Raw genomic sequence first — 19,664 nt, 5'->3', positions numbered from 1 at the left:
GCAGTAAGTCCCTCCTCGTGGCAGTAGTTTGTTCCAAGAACAACATGCATTTTGGATGTGACCAGTAGATAAGTGTGGAGGAGAGTCCACAGATATGCATGTCAGAGAGAGGAAACTAGTTTACAATGCAGAGTTTTGTTGCGGTTTGCGTGTAAAACCTTAACTCCCAATAGGGAGACCTCTCTGTCTTTTGCTTTCTCTTTGGAATTCTTTGATTACTTCCATTTCACCTTCTTTACTTATGCATAGTGCTATTCCATATCCAAAAAGCCTCAGGTGGTGCTCTTTACCTGTCACCAATCCAACCTACTATATTAACCCTTACATGCCCATACAGCTGCCTTTTCAATTTCTGACAGTACAGAGCTGTTTATCCTTGAGGATGTGGATATATACATCAGCTGCATTTGGGATTGCTATTTACAGGCTGTGGGTAAGGACACCATTCAAAAGTTACAAGCCATTTACAGTGTAAACACATCAGCCCCCAAAGGGAGGAGCCATCCCAAACACAATGAGAGCTGATGAACCAATTGACTCTGGTTCAGTTATTCAACTCATGAGTGCTTTCTATCTACCTGGCATGCACCCCTTCCCTCCCATCTTTACTCATCTTTTCTCTCTGAGGTCTTTTCTGGCTATGCCATTTGAAATCCCACACTTCCCCAGACAGATTTCCTATGGACATTTCTCTGCTTAGCTTTTTCTTAGCACACAATCTACCATCACAGTCTACCAGCATACTTATTTTACTTATTTATTGTCTATCTTCATCACTAAAACACAAGCTCCCAGGAGGCAGGTGTCTTTATTTAACTGCTGTTTCTGCAGTGTCTTGATCATACCAGGCACTTACAAATATTTGTTGAATGAATGGATGATGCTAGGTTCTGCTAGGAACACAGATGCTCTGAACTAGAGGCACATTATCTATGATGGACATAGATCCATAACTCAGGTAACATTGGAAATAAATGAATGAAAAGTGAATGAAAGCAGAAGATTCAAAATCACTAATAGAAGCCCAAAATAGCCTGCTTTAAGCTAGTTAACCATCTTATAAATTTGACTGCCTTAACCAAATTCCTGAACATTTCTTTAAAAGGCACAGATAATGTAGCTACCTCCTTTTTAAAAGCAGAGCATAATTATAGATACTTAGACTTCAGAAGGTAAGTGATTTACAGGTTCTATTTGCCTATTTTTAGAAACACTGTGCTCTTTGCAGATCTGAAGAAATGAACTTTTATGACATTCAAAACATAAGAGAATTAAACCCAGAGATACAGATAACTGAAATTTCGAATATTATAATCATACATATTGGGAAATGGTGTGCAGACTTCATTAATATGTGAGAGCTTTTAACATCCTTCTTCTAGTTCTTTTATCCTGGACTGAACTCTCAGTTCTTACTGATTAATTGAATTTGAGTCTTCTCCACCTAAATTTTAACAAATACTTCATTGCATATGCAGATTGTGACAAGGTTTATTTAGTGTTAAAAATACGTTTTTATTCATTAGACTCAGTTAAGTCTGTTTTTTTTTCTGAGATAAAATAAAATTTAAGTGAAATATACCCATCTGTCTAAAGGTTTTTTTTTCCCCATGGTAAAGCTTTAAAATGTAATGTTTATGAGTAATTATTACCTTTCTTCTCTTGGATTTATGGCTGATTTTCCCTTAAATGTCAAATCAGAAAGCCCTGTGCTACAACTTGATAAAGTCTCTGCAAATGCTCAACTTTTGTCTTTTTCTTCATTGACCTTGTCAGTGACTTTTCAAATGTTGTTCGGGATTCACGAAATAGTGCACATGGATTCTGAGGACGGTGCAAGGTATGGGCCCCTCGAGCATCGATGCTTCTATTATTATAGCATTTATACTTATGTTTCTGGTATGGATTAACAAATATTCATAATGAACAAAATGTAAAAATGAAAAAAATGTAAGTTCACTCTTTCATTCAACACCTATTTTATTGAGTACTCACTAAATACTAGGAATAATGTTAGGTAGGGGATTGTAGCTGTGAACAAAGCAGATATAGACCCAGTCCCAATAGAATTTACATTCTTGTGAGAGCAAAGATAATAAATAGGAGAACAGATAAATGAGCAACATAATTTTAAATAGAAGAGTAGCACTCTAAACAAAATCAAACAGCATGATGTGATGGAGTGACAAGGTAGGGCCAAAGTGATTTTAGACAGGGTAGGGGGTGCTTAGGGCTGTCCTCTCTGAGAAGGAGACATACAAACTGAGACTTGAATGACAAGAATAAAATGAGTCTAGACTAGAAGGATGTGCTGAGAAGATAACTGTAGCTCTTAGCATTCCATGGCTGGCAAATCACTGTCAATTATCCAATCTGACTTTTATTCTTCCGCAACATGTACGTGCTGCTCTAGCCAGGTGTATGCAGAGTGACCTTACCCTTTTACCCTTCCGTGGAGCTGACATATTCTTCATCAGCCCCAAATCATCTTTCTCAAACCGCAAAGGTTTAGATGTCTCTTACCCGTGAATCCTATTGTTTCTTAAACGATAAAATAAAGGTGGGGGGAGGAAACGTTTTGTGGCATTGTTTGGCATCTGGGGAAAACCACTCACGCACCCGATGCACCTTCATCCTGATGGGAAGAAAGTAGAGTTTTGTGTGAGGAGGACCCTGACAAAGATACAAACATGAATGTGAGCTTTTGGACACAGTGACCAGCCAGTTGAGGCACCAATATGTGAATTTCTAGTGGATGATCATTTGGTAGGTACATTGTGTTGACCCATTTGAGATCTGATCAAACCCCATAGGAAGATTCCTCTGCTTATTTCCGGGGCGGGGGGGGGGGGGGGGGGGAAGGGCTTCTGGCAGCAGAAACTTAAGACTGTGTGTTACAGCCAGCTAGGAAGGAATGTTTCTGAACCTGCCACCCAGATTCTGCAGCAACACTGTCAGTGAGTTCCAGGAGCCTTCTAACAATAAGTGTCCCCCTGCCATGCTTCTCCTGCTTCTAATTCTATAATTCTAGAATGTTCAAACCTCTTCAATCTGCCCATGCAAATACCATCCATCATTCACAGCCAGTTTTTCCTCAATGACTATTCCTGTAACTCTGGCTTCTCTGAGGCCCTGCTGGGCTCAGCATATCACTCTCAGAGTCTCTGATTTAGTAGGTTAGTAATTTTTTTAAATAATGTTTGGATTACAGGTCTTTGACCTCATTATTTAAGTTTGTTCCTAGGTATTTTGTTATTTTTGGTACAATTATAAATGAGATTTAAAAAAATTTATTTATTTAAATTCAAGTTAGTTAACATACAGTGTAGTATTGGTTCCAGGAGTAGAACCCAGTGATTCATCAGTTACGGATAACATTCAGTGCTCATCCCAACAAGTGCCCTCCTTAATGCCCATCACCCATTTAGCCCATCCCTGCAATGGGATTGTTTTTTTTTTTTTAATTTCTCTGTTTGCTACTTCATTATTAGTCTATAAAAATGCAGCAGATTTCTATATATTAGTTTCATATCAAATGATTTTGACAGTCATATCTGTGACTTTACTGAATTCATTTATCAGTTCTAGTAGTTTTGGGTAGAGCCTTTAGGGTTTTTGAAAAATAGTATCATGTCATCTGCAAATAGTGAAAGTTTTACGTCTTCCTTACCAATTGGATGCCATTTATTTATTCTGTATTTCTGTATTTATTATTTTATTTTATATTCTATTCTGTCTGATTGCTGTGGCTAGGACTTCCAGTACTATGCTGAATGAATACATCGGTATTCTTATAAAGCACTTCTCCCAGAGTTTATGATCAGCCTGGTCCAAGAACTTACTTTCCGTCTAAAGGAGACTCAAGAGGAAAGGGAAAGAAGGTAGACAAGTGGGAAAGAAACAGGGCTGGTCCTCTGCTGTCTTTGGTTCTTTGGTAACCACAGAGAGAGACCTTCTCAATTTAGATGAAACTGGTCTTTCTAGTTCAAGGATACCGTTCTCAGTGTAGAAGATTCTCAAACTTTAGGAGGCAGAAGAATCACCCAGGCAGCTTGCTACAAATGCAGATTTCTAGGGATCAGTCCCAGAGATCCTCATTCAGTTAATCTGGTGAGGCCTCAGGAATCTGCATTTATAACTAGCACCACCCACTCCCAAGTCTTTAGGATCTTGCTTACCTCCTGACATTTTGAGAAACACTTGCATAATGGAAAGTAGGGGACCATTACTCACCTCTGCCTTCTTCCTTGTGTGACAGGGCACTCTATTTTTTTTTTAAGGTTGTATTTTATTTTTGAGACAGAGAGAGACAGAGCATGAACGGGGGAGGGTCAGAGAGAGGGAGACACAGAATTGGAAACAGGCTCCAGGTTCTGAGCTGTTGGCACAGAGCCTGCCCGACGCGGGGCTTGAACTCCCGGACTGCGAGATCATGACCTGAGCCGAAGTTGGAAGCTCAACCGACTGAGCCACCCAGGTGCCCCAGGGCACTCTATTTTAAGATGGGGTCCTAACATTCTCATTCATCTAACAAACATTTACTTAAGCCAAGTATCATACAAGGAATAGGGAATAGAGCCATAACAATATTTGGGACTTACTTATACTAAAAAATTATCCCTTGTTTGTCTGAAATTCACATTTCACTGGGCAGTATTTTATCCGACAATGCTAGGTAGCAGGGGATAGGAGGAGTTTTGCAGGTTAGGTCCTCTGGCAAGCAGAGTCTGAGATGGAGTTTAGTGTGCAGGATTTTTACTAGGAAGTGCCTTTGAGATCAACACACATGGAAGCAGGCGGGGAGGTGGGGAGATGAAAACTGAACTGGGTTAAGAAAGAAGGTGAACTGAGATAGGCCCCACAGCCTCAACCAATCCTAAAGGCAACCAAATGTATCCAAGTTGTCCCACACTGGGTTGAAATGGCTGGGACTTTATACCCCTGCTCCCTCCCATCATGGGGTGTAAGCTGCCTAGGAAAAATGTGGCCTTAGGCAAGGCAGCTCTCTATAGCTGAGGCTGACCCTGAAGGAGCTGACAACTGAAGTTTCTTTGCTGACAACACTCCCAGCAGCCATAAAAATCCTTCCCTGAAGGAAGACCTGGGATTCACCATCCCCATTACTACAGACTTTGAGATCTAGTAATGATCCCACTGGTTTCAGTCATTCAAATGTGGACGTTAAAAATTAATGTGATCTTGTTTTATACTTGAGAAATTGTAACATCTGGCTATAGTGGTTAAATTTCTTTGGCAGGAAGCCCCTGGCCTATAGTCATAGATTACCTTTGGCTTTTTCAGGCTGGTTCATAGTATGACATTTTTGTAGACACCAACTTTTAATCTCCTACAGCCCAGAAAATAGGTTTCTGAAGAATGAATGTGTGATTCGTAGTGAAATCTCTCAAGGTTTAAGGAACAGAACTGATAAGAAGCTGGAATCAGTGACTAATCATGGGGTGATGAACCCTTCCAATTTCTATAACCCAAGTGAGTATAAAGCATGACCAGTTTATTCAATACTGTCTTAGGGTTGTCTCGTCTCCCATTCGTCATTCATTCATTCATTCATCCAACAAGTATTAATTGACTTTGTTCATAGAAATGAGGGCTCTTATTCCCCACATAGCAGAATTTCTGCAAGCTTTCCATTAGTACAATTTGAGTAAAGAATGAAAGGCTCTTCTTGTTATAAGCACTTTTTTAAAGTGTATTTATTTATTTTTGAGAGAGAGCACATGAGCACAAGTCGGGGAGGGGAGAGAGAGAGGGAGAGAGACAATTCCAAAGAAGTTTTACACTGTCAGCATGGAGACTGATATGGGGGCTCAAACTCAACAAACTGTGAGATCATGACCTGAGCTGAAATCAAGAGTTGGAGGTTTAACCAACTGAGCCACTCAGGCACCCCCCTCTTTTTTTTTTTTTAATGTTTAATGTTTATTTTTGAGAGAGAGAGAGAGAGAGAGAGAGAGAGAGAGAGAGAAAGACAGGGTGCAAGTAGGGGAAGGCAAAGAGAAAGGGAGGCACAGAATCTGAAGCAGGCTCCAGGCTCTGAGCTGTCAGCACAGAGCCCAACATAAGGCTCAAACTCATGAACCATGAGATCATGACCTGAACAACTGAAGTCGGACGCTTAACCGACTGAGCCACTCCGGTGCCCCCCACATTTTTTAAAACACTTTTTTTCCTTCTTCTTATTGATGTGTTCAGTTTTTTTTTGTTTTTTAAAAATATCTTCCAATGCCTCATTTGTTTTTCCTTGAGTTAGGCATCAAGGCCTTTTTTTCTTTTATATATATAATTTATTTAAAAAACACTGGTTCCCATAGCAACTTCAAAGGTTAACAGTGCATGTAAGCCAGAGGAATTTTCAGAAAACTGTTTATGATAGAATCACCAGGTCTTCCAAAAAAAATATATGTTTAAAACCTTTAAAAGCTGCTTAATACTGTGAGACACACACACACACACACACAGAATTGGCTGATGGTGAAATGTGGGATTTTCTGCATTCTAGCATCTTATTACAGTGTAGGAATGAGACAGAATTCCCTGAGAGAGATGGGTACATACCATGGTAGGGAATATAGGACTAGAGAAAAAAGGTATAGTCCCTACAAGAGTGAGAATAGTACTTTTCTGCTTCTAAGTTTCAAGGGAGCCTCTTGGAGAGCTGGAGCTCTTCATCTCTGTCAGATGTTAGGAAAATGCATTATGATTGGTTACCATGTCTCTGACTTTATAGAGGGAGAATAGAATAGAGGCTAAGAGAAAAATGATACTTGGGAGATCAAAGGCCAAGAAGAATAGAAAGTAGAGAAAGAAGATGGCATGGCCATGAAAATGTATTTTCTATTGTGAAGAAAAAATTGCCTAGCTGGCCACAACCTCTGTGCCACTAGATCCACTGCCACCATTAAGTTGAGTCCTGATTCCCAGGCTGCTCCCTCCAATGATTAAGCATGGCAGAGGGACTAAGGAAGCCCATCTATCAAGAGGACCATGACCTTTGGCTTAAAGACTCCACATCAGCTTGCCCAAGACTCTTCCTTCCCAATCTTCCTTCCTTTCCAGTTTTTAAAATTAAACAACCCATCTTCTCATTATTGAGTTATAAGAGTTCTTTATATATTCTGGATATAAGTCCTTGGTCCTATATATGCATGTGAATATTATCACATGGCTTATTTATTCCCACTAACAGTGCACAAGGGTTTTCTTTTCTTCACATCCATGCCATCATTTGTTATCTCCTGTCTTTTTGATGATGGCTATTTTAACAGGCATGAGATGATAACTCAATGAATGCCACTCTTTCTTAGTTATGGTTCATTTTATATTAAGTTTTAAAATCAAGTAATGTGAGTCCTCCAACCTTGTTTTTTTTCTTTCAAAATGATTTTGGCTCTTCTAGGTTTTTGCATTTCTATATGAGTTTTAGGAACAGGTTATCAATTCCTATAGTAAAGTTTATTAGGACTTTGGTTGGGATTGAGTCTATAGTTCAATTTGGGGAGAACTGATATATATATATGTTTCTGTCCCTGGTTCCTGGCACAGGGGTCCTAAAACCTCGTGATTTCCTAAGTGTTAAGAGCACAAGTAGCATCTTCTGTTGTAATATTTAGTCTTTGATCCTGGTTCCCGACAAAGAGCTCCTAAATCCTTTGGGATTCCCTGGGTGATAGGAATGTTTTTGTCCTAATGAGGTGACTCTTGGTGGGTTCCTAGATGGCTTCAGGATGTCTGCTGGTCACTAAAAAGATGTAGCCACAATTAGAAGCTTTGAGCTTTCATCTCCACTCCCCATTTTCTGAGAAAGAGGGAGGAGCTAGAGATTGAGCTAAGATCAATCATGTGTACACAATATAACCTCCACAAAAATCCAAAAAGTACAGGGGTTGGAGAGCTTCTAGGCTGGCGAACACAGGGAGGGTGGCACATCCCAACTCCATGGAGCAGAAGCTCCTACATTTGGGACACTTCCAGACTTCCTCCCATGTATCTCTTCATCTGGATGTTCATCTGTGTCTTTTATCATATTTTTTTATTATATAATAAACTAGTAAACATAATAAGTGTTTCCCTGACTTCTGTGACCTGTTCTAGCAAATTATAAAATCTGAAAAGGAAGTCTTGGAAACCCTAATATACAGATATACTGTATATATACAGATATATACAGATATACTTTTGGTTGTTGATCAAAAGTATAAAAGACAACATGGGATCTACAATAGGTATCTGAAGTGGGATGGTCTTGTGGGACTGAACCCTTAACTTGTGGGATATAATGCTAACTTCAGGCAGACAGTGCTGAGTTGAGCTGTAGGACACCCAGCTTGTGTTGGAGAGTTGGTGGGTGTAGGTTTGTTACCCACACTTCTACCCAACACTGTCAGAAGAGTTGTGAGTATGAGAGGAAAGGAGAAACAAGAAGTTTTATAAACAAGAAGTCTATAGTTCAGTCTGGGGAGAACTGACATCTTAACAATATTGAGTCTTCCAGTACATGAACATGGTATATCTCTCTATTTTGGATTGTAGGTTTAAACACAAGTTTTATTCCCGTGTTTCATATGTCTTTTTCAAGGGTTCCAATGGACCCTTCATTTTCTTTGTCTTCCATTTCAACCACTTTCTCTCTGAATCTTTTTACTTCTTTCTTTATTTCATTTTTGTTTTCTTGTTTTCTTGTTTTACTTCCACTCCTCAATACTCTTTATTAAAACTTCATTTGAGGGGCACCTGGGTGGCACAGTTGGGTAAGCATCCGAGACCTCGACTCTTGGCTTAGGTCATGATCTCACAGTTAGTGGGTTCGAGCCCCACATTGGGCTCTGCGTTGATGGCATGGAGCCTGCCTGGGATTCTGTCTGTCCTCTCTCTCCGCCTCCTCTGCTTGGGTGCTCTCTCTCTTTCTCTCAAAATAAATAAATAAACTTAAAAAAACAAGAACAACTTCATTTGAGTCTATTCTCCATTGGGTACTTATAATGTAGCTTTCATTCCTAACATGAATATGCATTTTCTTTCCTGACTTCAATCTCTCTCTCTCTTTCTCTCTCCACCTATCACTTTGTCCATTTCTATTCTTGGATTTTGAATTTCTGACTTAAGGTCATTTTTCATATTTCCAAATGCTTGTTTGAGGGTATTAATTCTGTTTGGAATTTTGTGTTTTGTGGTTGCTTTGAGGGTGTTTTTTGGTAAAAAATTTTCTCCAGCTGAGGTGTTTTATTCTAATTTCTAATTTTTTCCCTCCCCCTTGGAGTCGTTTTGTGTGGATTTATGATACTTCATTTCATTTCATGGATTTAGAGAAATTTGCCATTCCTAGTTCAAGATCACCCTCTTCTGTCAATGTAGTGAAGTACAGTTCCTTTAAGGGCTGCTTTTATTTTTAAGTTTGGAGGGTGCATATATATTTTTTAATGTTTATTTATTTTTGAGACAGAGAGAGAGACAGAGTGAGAGCACACACAAATGGGGTAGGGACAGAGAGAGGGGGCAAAGAATCTGAAGCAGGCTCTGCGCTGACAGAAGAAAAGTCCAGTGTGGGGCTTGAACTCATAAACTGTGAGATCATGACTTAAGCTAAAGTTGGAAGCTTAACTGACTGAGCTACCCAGGCACCCCAAGGGTGGATAATTTTTTAATGTTCTTTTCATTATTTACCTATTCCAATTTTATAATGTCCTATTCTGATTTTATTGATGTTACCTTATTTTATTTCTTTGAAGATTTCAGACAGATTCATTTCAAATTTCTTTTCAGATTCTTGTATCTCTGTCACCTCAGGGTGTAAATCTCTCCTTTGTGACTACTTTTCATTGTGCTAAGTGTGTTTTGAAACTTTTTTCTGGAAAGCTCATATTGTGTAGGAATTTTCTCCCATACATCCCTCTTCTGTGAGGTAGTTTCTTAGCTGCCTTAGCCTTGATCTCATGGGTTGACCAGAGTCAACCCAGGTCATATATTTGTAGTCCAGCTCAGAGCTCCCCATTTCTGGAGTGACAATTCTCCACAATTCACATGGTACAGACCAGAAGGAGACTCTGCTATGGACTCTGGCCCTGAGTAGGTAATGGTGTTTCTACTACAATTCTAGGTGCATGGATGGAGCTATGTCATCCACTGTTCTTGGGTGGGAAGCCCAGCTCAGGTTCTTGTTACATAAGGTGCATTCAGACTTTTCTTAGGAGGTATGTAATTGTCTGGCTCCAGTCCCACCTTTGGTTCCTGTGACTTGACACTTTGCTTATTGTTTAAGTTTTCTTTCTGTTTTTAGCCACTGAGATTTTTCTCTTGTGTTTTGACAGTAGTGTATGAATATATATGTTAATATCTCATCTCTCATTCTTATGGATTTGGAGTACAGGAAAGAGGATTTTGAGTATATTTACTTTGAGAACTTTATCCAGAGGTTTTTATGCCTTTTCAAAAGTGAGAATGACAATATGTATCTAAACTAAAAAAAAAAAAAAATCCTTTGATCCAGTAATTCTGCTTCTGAAAATCTTACTTGAGGGGGTTATCCAAAAGGTAGGGAAAAAAAGCTTCATGCATGCACAAAGACATTTGGTTATTAAAATATGGATATATTATAAATATTTCTTAAGAACTGGGAAATATTTCATAAATATATTCACTCAATGTAATATTTTGCCAATACCAAAAATATTAATTTACAAAGAATGTGCAATATAAAAGTTTTTTATAATGCAAGAGAAAAAATTATTTTCAGCTATCTTTTGTTGTTTTATACAGGTGTACTTTAAAAAAAAAGCATAGAAAGATAGAAAGAAGAATGGAAAGAAACTACACCAAAATGATAAAAGTGATCATCTTTTGGTGACTTTTTATTTTATTTTCTATATTTCCACAATTTCATGTTATGTGTATAAATCATTTTTATAATAGAAAATGACCTAAATAAATATGTTGTCAAGAAGCTGAATGATAGAAGAATGAAATTTTAAGTAAGAATGCTTTCATGATTATAAAGAATGGATTGGCCATATAATAATTGATTATAAAACATGGTTCTGATGGCCACAAAGCAGAGGAAGCTTTGTGGTATGGGATTATTGGTTGTGGTCAGATTGCTTTTCAGTAGCCCAAGTTGGAGATACAGAGCAAGGAGGTAGGACTAGGAGGGGACGACAGATGGCAAGAACCTACAGTTTGCAGGCAACTGGTCAGGATCCAGGCTCTGATGGGGGAAAGAACAACTAGGAGATGACTACTGTGGGAGCCAGTTGGCAGGAGGCATAATGGGAAGCCAACATTTATTGAAGGGTTCCTAAGTTTGGACCAGGCACTATTTGGACACTGAAAATAGAGATGACTAAGATGGACACAGTTTTTACCCTCATGAAACTGAGGGCATGGACAGTCAAATTTTGTTTGGGTAGTAAACATTTTAGGTTCATGAAGCCACAAAATCTGTGTCAGAACTACTCAGCTCTTCCACAGACAATAGTCAATGAAAAAGGAACCACAGACAATAGTCAATGAATGGCCATGGCTGAGTTCCAATAAAACTTAATTTACAAAAATAGATGGTAGCTGGATTTGGACAATGGGACATCATTTTGCCAACTCTGATTTGGGGGAAGACAGACAGCCAACAAATCAACATCACCATTAGATTGTGATCATTATCAGGAAGGAAATAAAGAGGGTGATGTGATAATAAATTACTAGGGTGTCCCACTTAATATGTTATCTTTCACTGGGTTGTGACATTCATACAGTAAAGCACACAAATTTCAAGATAATGTAGAATGTACTTAGCACCCCAGAACTGAGTTCTGAAGGATCAAAATGATTTGTCCAACCAAAGATCTGGTCAAGGAAAACGTTCCAGGCAGAAGGGAAAGCAAGAGCAAGATCCGGAGGCAAGAAAAGGCCTGGCATTTTCCAGGAACAGAAAAGTGTTCCACGTGGCTGAATAACAGTGGGTGAGTCATAGATGGAGTGAGATGTGTGGGTAGAGGAAAATCCTGCAGAACTTACAGGCCATAGTGAGCATTTTGTGTCTTATTCTCAATGTAATGAGACAGCAGTGGAGGGTTTTAAATCAAATAACACGATCTGATTGAAGTTTTAAGGTGATGTGTGAACCAATTTCTTGTCTTCTGTTTGGTCTTTTCCATAGTGGTGTTTGGTTAGGGCTGGAGCTGAGGTGGCATGAGTGAGAAACATCCATCAAACAAAGTCATTACCGTTGCTGAACCATAGGCATTGATTTTTTGTAAAACACTTTGTTGAAATGTTGCTGTGACAGGATTTATTGATACCTGCCACCTAACTGGTGGAGGCTTTAAGAGTTGTGCGTTAATTGTAGACAAGGGACTGACAAAGTGCCAGCAGGGAGCTCAGAGGTGGGGTCAACTGGTACAGGTGCAGATCGGCAGGAACAACCAGCAGCTGCAAGAAAGATTAGTGAGGTCAGGGTGGAGGCCCCAGGTGAGGCTGGAGGAGGCGCCATAATACACGACCAACACCCTGGAAAAGACAGTGCGAGGTTGTAGGAACCAGAGAGGTCTGGTTTGATTGTGTGTGGCTTTGTTCGGATTTGATTGTTTGAAGGCTTTGTATAGGGAATAGAGAATATTCTATGATGATGAGGAGAGAGGAAAGCAAGAAGGAATGGAGTGTGGGTTGATAATTAAAGAGAAAGTAACCATTTAGTGTTTAGATCCTCCCTCCCTTTTCTCCTTCTTTGCCTCTCTCCTTTCTTTGTTTTGTTTTTAAGTTTCTTTATTTATTTTGAGAGAGAGAAAGAAAGTGCATGTGCACCTACGCACACGTGTGGGGGAGGGGCAAAGAGAGAGGGAGAGAGAATCCCAAGCAGGCTCTGCACTGTTCGCGCAGAGCCTGATGTGGGGCTTGAACTCACGAACCCTGAGATCATGACCTGAGCTGAAATAGATGCTTGTGGGACTGAGCCACCCAAGCGCCCCTCTCTCCTTTCTTTTTTAAATATATAGGGGATGAGAGAACAAGATGATATTTAATTAGTGGGTACCACCTTATTAGGGTTGCCATGGAACACAAACCTACTAAGATATTATTTGCTGTTTATCTGACATTGGAAATTAACTGTATTTGTATTTGTTAGATGTGGGCATTCTGTCCTTATGGCGTTGGTTTTTCCACTTCAGCCTCAGTAGGGGAATCTCTGGGAGGACAGCTGCCACCAGGAGGCAGCCGGGTGCTTTGTGGACTCTGGATGACTGCAGTTTCTATTCCATCCTTCCTCACCTCACCCCCAGCTCAGCCGTGACTTTCTACTGTTCACTCCTAATCTTGCTTTGTTAAAGTAGCTAAACTCTAGAAACGTTTAAAAACCCTTTCTAAATGTAAAAAGAATCCATAGTGTAACATACATCCTGCCTTCCTAGTTAATTGCAGTTACAAATTAATTCTTTCTTCCTTTAAAAACCTGAATTTAGCTTAAAAGTTCCTGTCACTCACTCATTGACCTGGGTGCCCCTCCCCTCCCCTCCCCGCATTCCCTCCTGCCCTCTATCTGTACTGGCTCTTTGCTCCCTTTCTCCCCACCCTTTCCTTCCTCTGCTTGTCACCATGGTTACATGGGGACCTGTTTCTGTGGTGCCCTCTTCCATAGCTTGCTTCTGAGGTAATTTCCCCAGTGAATTCCAGCTCCTCTCAATTATCTCTGCCCTCATCTTCCTCCAATGAAGAAAAAAATCAGGGAGAGAGAGAGATTGGAAATCCCAGCTGCTCAGATATCAAAATTCTATCTGTAACCAGGAAATTTTCTCCAGGTAATGTTACCTCTTTATTTGGTTTTCCTTTTTTGGGAGGAAAAGCCATTCTTGTCCCCATGCCTCTTACTCTGCTGTCATCCTAAATCCACATGTAACATTTAATTAATTAAGTGCCTTTTGGCCTTGAGGCTTATAATAACACCCAGCAATTGTTTTCTTCTTTAAATGCCTCCAATTCTGGAAGTTAAAAGGGTCCCTTCAGGACAGAAAAAAGGAACCAAACCAAGAACACTGGCTCTGTCATGTGGGGGAGGCCTCAGTGTATAAAGCATCAGCCTGGTCAGTCTAGGTCCCAGTGAGAGGTTTTGCAGGACAGCCTTGAACTGTGTCATGAGGTGGTAAAACTAAAGGTCCCCAGAAGAAGAAACTTTCCAAGAGAGATGGAGTGGAAAAGTCTCCAACAGTTTTCAAGCAGCAAAGATGATTCTAAAAAGCCCTAGGTACAATAACACAGAAGCAGAGATGAGAAACAGCAGAGTTTTGGTTAAGTATCTGGCTTTTGATTTGCTCGGTTTTTGGTACACTGAGATTCTGTGAGTTAGGTAATTTTCCATGCTCCTCATGCGCTACAGGATAACCTACTCAAATTATGCAAATGATCACTGCAAGGAAGAGGCAGAATTGTGTTAGTGTCTTCTATAATTCTATTGAAACTATGATTCGTAATGTCCATTCTCAAGGAAGACTTGCATCAAATGAACATGGTACAACAACATGTTTTTTAATGTCATGAAAGGCTGTAACCCACAGAAATACTTAGAATCCCCATGTCCTCACCCACCCACTCCCCTTCCACAGCTGCTTCTGGGCCTCTCTCTTCTAAAACACAGATTTGAACATCCTCCTTCAGCCTGCCCTGTGAGTTTCTTTATGTTATTTTTTCAATACGGCTTCATGAGAGTCCCCAAAACAGGACCCTGCTGGGAGGAGCGTGGGAAAGGAAGAAACAGAATAGAAAAAAGCAGAACCTTCTTTAGCTCATAGGGCCAGGGGAAGGGCTGAAAATACATTGACATCAACATTTTTACCTGATTAGACTTACATTTTTGATAACAAAGTTAGCCGTAATTTCCTTTCAGCATCTGAGCATCTACCCACACTCATTGGGACAGTCATCATAACAGCAATAATTCTTAGTGGTATGCCCTACTTGACCCTCCTCTACTCGTGAAGTTTAAGGAGTCTTGCTGTGTTCAAGGACAGTAAAATTCAACTATACTGAGTCATCTCTGGCTTAACCAAAGAAGAAAGGGAGGATGAAACAGGTCCTCTCTTTGTGTGTATTGCCCATTGCCCATACTCACTACCCTCTGATTAAGAACACTGACCTTCTGGAGAAGAAAACGGAGGGCAAGAGATCTACTGGGAAGATGAGTGCAAAGTGTTTATATTATGTGTCTTTGTTGTGGAGGTGGTGGACATTGGTGGCACAAGCAATGCAATGGTAAATCTGTTAGGGCATAGGGAAGGATAGGGCTGAAATGGTGGCTGAATTTAATGAATTGTTTATATCTTGATTGAGTCATTAGATGTTTATGTTCTAGTCTTTAGCTCTGTGTGATTTAAATTGCTTTTCTGAGTGTTCCTCTTGGGATGAGCAGCCTTTGGAAGATTAATTTTCTAGGAGGCAGGCCAGTGGATTGATTTCAGAGAAAGAATATCATCAATGGGAAGGAAATCTCTTTCCCCCAAACCTCCTTTCCCACTTTAGCTGTACCTTTTCTGGGGACTACCCTGTGTCGTCCTGGTCTCCTGGAGCACAGATGTTCACAGTAGTGGCCACAGGGTCACTGGAAGGAACCACCTGCACAAGTAATCTGGTTCTGCTGCCCTCTGCTGGCCACAGTGGTCATGTTCTGCTTGTTAACCATTGGTCATGTCCCTCTCCCCCAGGAGGCTGCAATTCTTACCCTTCAACTCTTCTTCCTCCACAATTCACAGTAAGAACCAAACCGTCTTATTATTAAGGAAGGTGGCATGGGGCCAGGTTGCAGCTTCCACATAGAGTTTATCTAACATGTCTGAGTGAATGATTCTGGCACCCATCACAATGGATAATGGGTTATTTCTGGGAAAGGCCCTGAAATATGTGCAGGAAATGTCTGAGCTCATCAAATATGCCCTGACTCATTCAATTTGTTATCAACGGTGATATCTCTTGACCTTGCCCCCGCATATTATGATAGTTTCTATTTGGGGGCCTCTAAACACAAAGCCACTTTTTGTAGCATAATAATAGTTATTATTATTATGATTCATCTGTTATAGCATCCTTGAAGAAGTACCTGAGCACTGCAGAAATCTCAAATCTCAGCATCAGGTTGACCTTTTAAACTGAAAGTAAAGGGAGAAGATTTGGAAAGATGCTGATGGAGGTGAAATCAGGCATCCTGGAGATAAAGGAGACTGGATTTAGATAGCCCAATGTGCTGGGTTACCAGGAACCAGTATACCTGCCAGATTTTATAGTATATTGTAGACCTCCTCAGAATCTTGGGCTGGCCCCTCTGGCCCTTCTTAGCACACTAATGCAGTACTTCTGGGAGGATCCACCTACCATGTAACCTTTCTTCTTTGTCATGGAAGAACCTTTTGGCAGATGTGTGTATATAAAAGTGGTCTGCACTTTGCCCCTACACCAGTGTAAATATTATAAACATGACCATCTGGCTCATATCATTGATGACTACAGGGCATACTGGACTCAGATTAGGAGGACAAGACAGTAAAATCTTCATCAAACCAACAGTGACATCTCCAAGAGATGGCTGAGGTGGGGTGGGGGGGAGCTTAGGCCCTTTTAAGCTCCATTTTTGGGAAAACTTCCCTTTAAAAAAGTTATCCACGTATTAAATGCAAATAGTTCTTAAGAATTGGGAATGTGAAGTGGATAGAATAGATTCAGTGCGGTTCTGGACCAGGCTATGGAGCAGGTAAATAAGCTAAAAGAGAAGGGCAATAAGGCCCTGAGCGCTGGCAACATTGATGATACATTATAGTGCTGCTCTAAAGCAATTAAGTTAGATCCCCAGAACCACATGCTCTATAGCAATTGCTCAGTGGCCTATGCCAGAAGGCTTATGAGGATGGTTATAAAACCATTGACTTAAAGCCTGATGGAGGCAAGGGCTATTCACGAAAAGCAGCAGCTCTTGAGTTCTTAAACCGATTTGAAGAAGCCAAGTGAACCTATAAAGAAGGTTGAGAATATGAAGCAAATAATCTCAGCTGAAAGAGGGCTTACAGAATATGGAGGCCCAGGTGGCAGAGAGGAGGTTCCATGAACCCTTTCAACATATCCAATCTGTATCAGAAGTTGGAGAGTGATCCCAGGACAAAGACAATGCTCACTGATCCTACCTACCAGGAAATGATAGAGCAGCTGTGAAACAAGCCATCTGACCTGGGCACGAAACTGCAAGATCCCCAGGTCATGAAGACTCTCAGTGTCCTCCTGGGAGTTGATCGGGACAGTATGGATGAGGAGGAGGAAGGTGCAATACCTCCACCATTACCTCCTCCCAAAAAGGATACCAAGCCAGAGCCAATGGAAGAAGATCTTCCAGGGAATAAGAAGCAGGCACTGAAAGAGAAGGAGTTGAGGAATGAGTCCTACAAGAAGAAAGACTTTGATACAGCCTTGAAGCACTACGACAGAGCCAGGGACCTGGACCCCACCAACAGGACTTACATGACCAATCAAGCATCTGTGTACTTCAAGAAGGGCAACTACAGTAAATGCCTAGAGCTTTGTGAGAAGGCCATCAAAGTGGAGTGAGAAAATCAAGAAGAATATCGACAGATTGCCAAAGCTTATGCTAGAGTTGGCAATGCCTACTTCAAAGAAGAAAAGTACAAGGATGCCACCCATTTCTATAACAAGTCTTTGGCAGAGCACTGAACCCCAGATGTGCTCAAGAAATGCCAACAGGCAGGAGTACTGGGGTGGCTCAGTCAGTTAAGCATCTGACTTGGGCTCAGGTCATGATCTCACGGTTTGTGAGTTCAAGCCCTGTGTTGTGCTCTGTGCTGACAGCTCAGAGCCTGGAGCCTGCTTCTGATTCTGTGTCTCCCTCTCTCTCTGCCCCTCCCTTGCTCGTACTCTGTCTCTGTCTCTCTCTCTCTCTCTCTCTCTCTCTCTCTCTCCCTCAAAAATAAATAAACATTAAAAAAAAGAAAAGAAATGCCAACAAGCAGAGAAAGGAGCAAGGGTGACTGGCCTATAGAGGAGAAGAACAAAGGCAATGAATGTTTTCAGAAAGGGAGGATCCCCAGACTGTGAAGCATTATACAGAAGCCATCAAACGGAACCCAAGGGATTCCAAATTGTACAGCAATCAAGCTGCCTGCTACACCAAACTCCTGGAGTCTCAGCTAGTGCTCAGGGACTGTGAGGAATGTGTCCAGCTAGAGCCAACCTCCATCAAGGGTTTCACAGGGAAAACATCTGCCCTAGAAGAGATGAAGCACTACAGGAAAACCGTGGATGTCTACCAGAAAGCCTTAGAACTGGATGCCAACTGTAAGGAGGCTGCGGACAGTTACCAACACCGTATGATGGCCCAGCACAACTGACACCACATGCCAGAGGTGCAGCAGATAATGAGTGACCCCACCATGCAGCTCATCCTGGAACAGATGCGGAAGGACCCCCAGGCACTCAGTGAGCATATAAAGAATCCTGTAACGCACAAAAGATCCGAGAGCTGGTGAATGTGTGGGTCTGATCACAATTCAGTGATGATTTGCCCATCATCCCTTTCCTTTGCCCACATGTGAACAGAGGAGCTGGGGCCACAGTGAGCAGCACAGAGCAGAGGGGAGAATAGGGGAAGGTGAACAACTTCTATTTATATAGACCTATGTGGAAGGTAGAGAGACTCTCACTCACGTTACTCATATTGAGGCTGCCTCTGGGCCCTCCCAGCCCATGCATGGTTTCTCCTGTGGCCCTTGGGTTCCATGTTCCCTTCCCTACCCTCAGTCACTGTCTTAGCTGCTCTCCCATAGTTGGTTATTTTTTATTTGGGACAGTTTGTATGTATGGGGAGGGGAGGGTGTTCTTCTGGACCTCAGGTCCCAACTATCTTCACATTGTTAACTCCACATGCCCTTCTCCAATAAAGCAAGCCAGCCAGGCATGGTTGTAAAATTAAAAAAAAAAGGGTGGGGGGAAAATGAAAATAGTTTTTAAAAATCAGATAAAGAATTCCAAAACCAGTTGTAGCAGTCATGCATACTTTGCCATGGCTCTTTTCCCCTCTGATGTAGTAATGTCCCATTTGGTGCTATCACATGAATGCATGCATCCGTGTATGCAGATTGTGATGACTTGGAACTGTGCTGTCAGTAATGTGAACAAGAAATAAGTCTTTATTGTTTTAAGCCAGTAGTATTTGAGTGCCACCAAAGTGTGACCAAATAACCCACCTTATCCTGACTGATAACAATCAGTATAAGTACATCAATGTAAGTCAATCACTAGGGTTCTGATTGCAGAGAGACCTGGTTTGAACCCTGGTTCTGCTGTCTGTTAGCTACATGCCTTGGGCAGGCTTCTGTACCTCTCTGAACTTCCATTTTTTCTTAAGAAAATGCTGAGAATAATAACATTGGTGCAAGGTTGAATGACTAAATACATATGAAATAGCGTATGTTCTGCACATAGTAAGTGTTCAATAAATGGTAGCTATTATTATTGCCTTCAATCATTAACAATATTTTTAGCACAATTTTTTTTAAAGTTTATTTGTTTTGAGAGAGACTCAGAGCATGTGTGTGTGTGTGTGTGTGTGTGTGTGTGTGTGTGAGAGAGAGAGAGAGAGAGAGAATCCCAAGCTGACTCTGCATTGTCAGTGC

The 19,664-nt window shown here is 40.9% G+C and overlaps 1 pseudogene; it reads left to right on the top strand.

The window, feature by feature from the left end:
- The first annotated feature begins 16,729 nt into the window (after positions 1-16,729).
- Positions 16,730-18,532, top strand: LOC125147609 (stress-induced-phosphoprotein 1-like; annotated as a pseudogene).
- Positions 18,533-19,664: the final 1,132 nt, after the last annotated feature.

The sequence above is a fragment of the Prionailurus viverrinus genome, chromosome D2, assembly GCF_022837055.1.
Source record: "Prionailurus viverrinus isolate Anna chromosome D2, UM_Priviv_1.0, whole genome shotgun sequence".
In the NCBI taxonomy this organism is placed as follows: Eukaryota; Metazoa; Chordata; class Mammalia; order Carnivora; family Felidae; genus Prionailurus; species Prionailurus viverrinus.
Note: the sequence above shows the minus strand (reverse complement) of the source record. Positions and strands in the feature narration are given on the sequence as shown.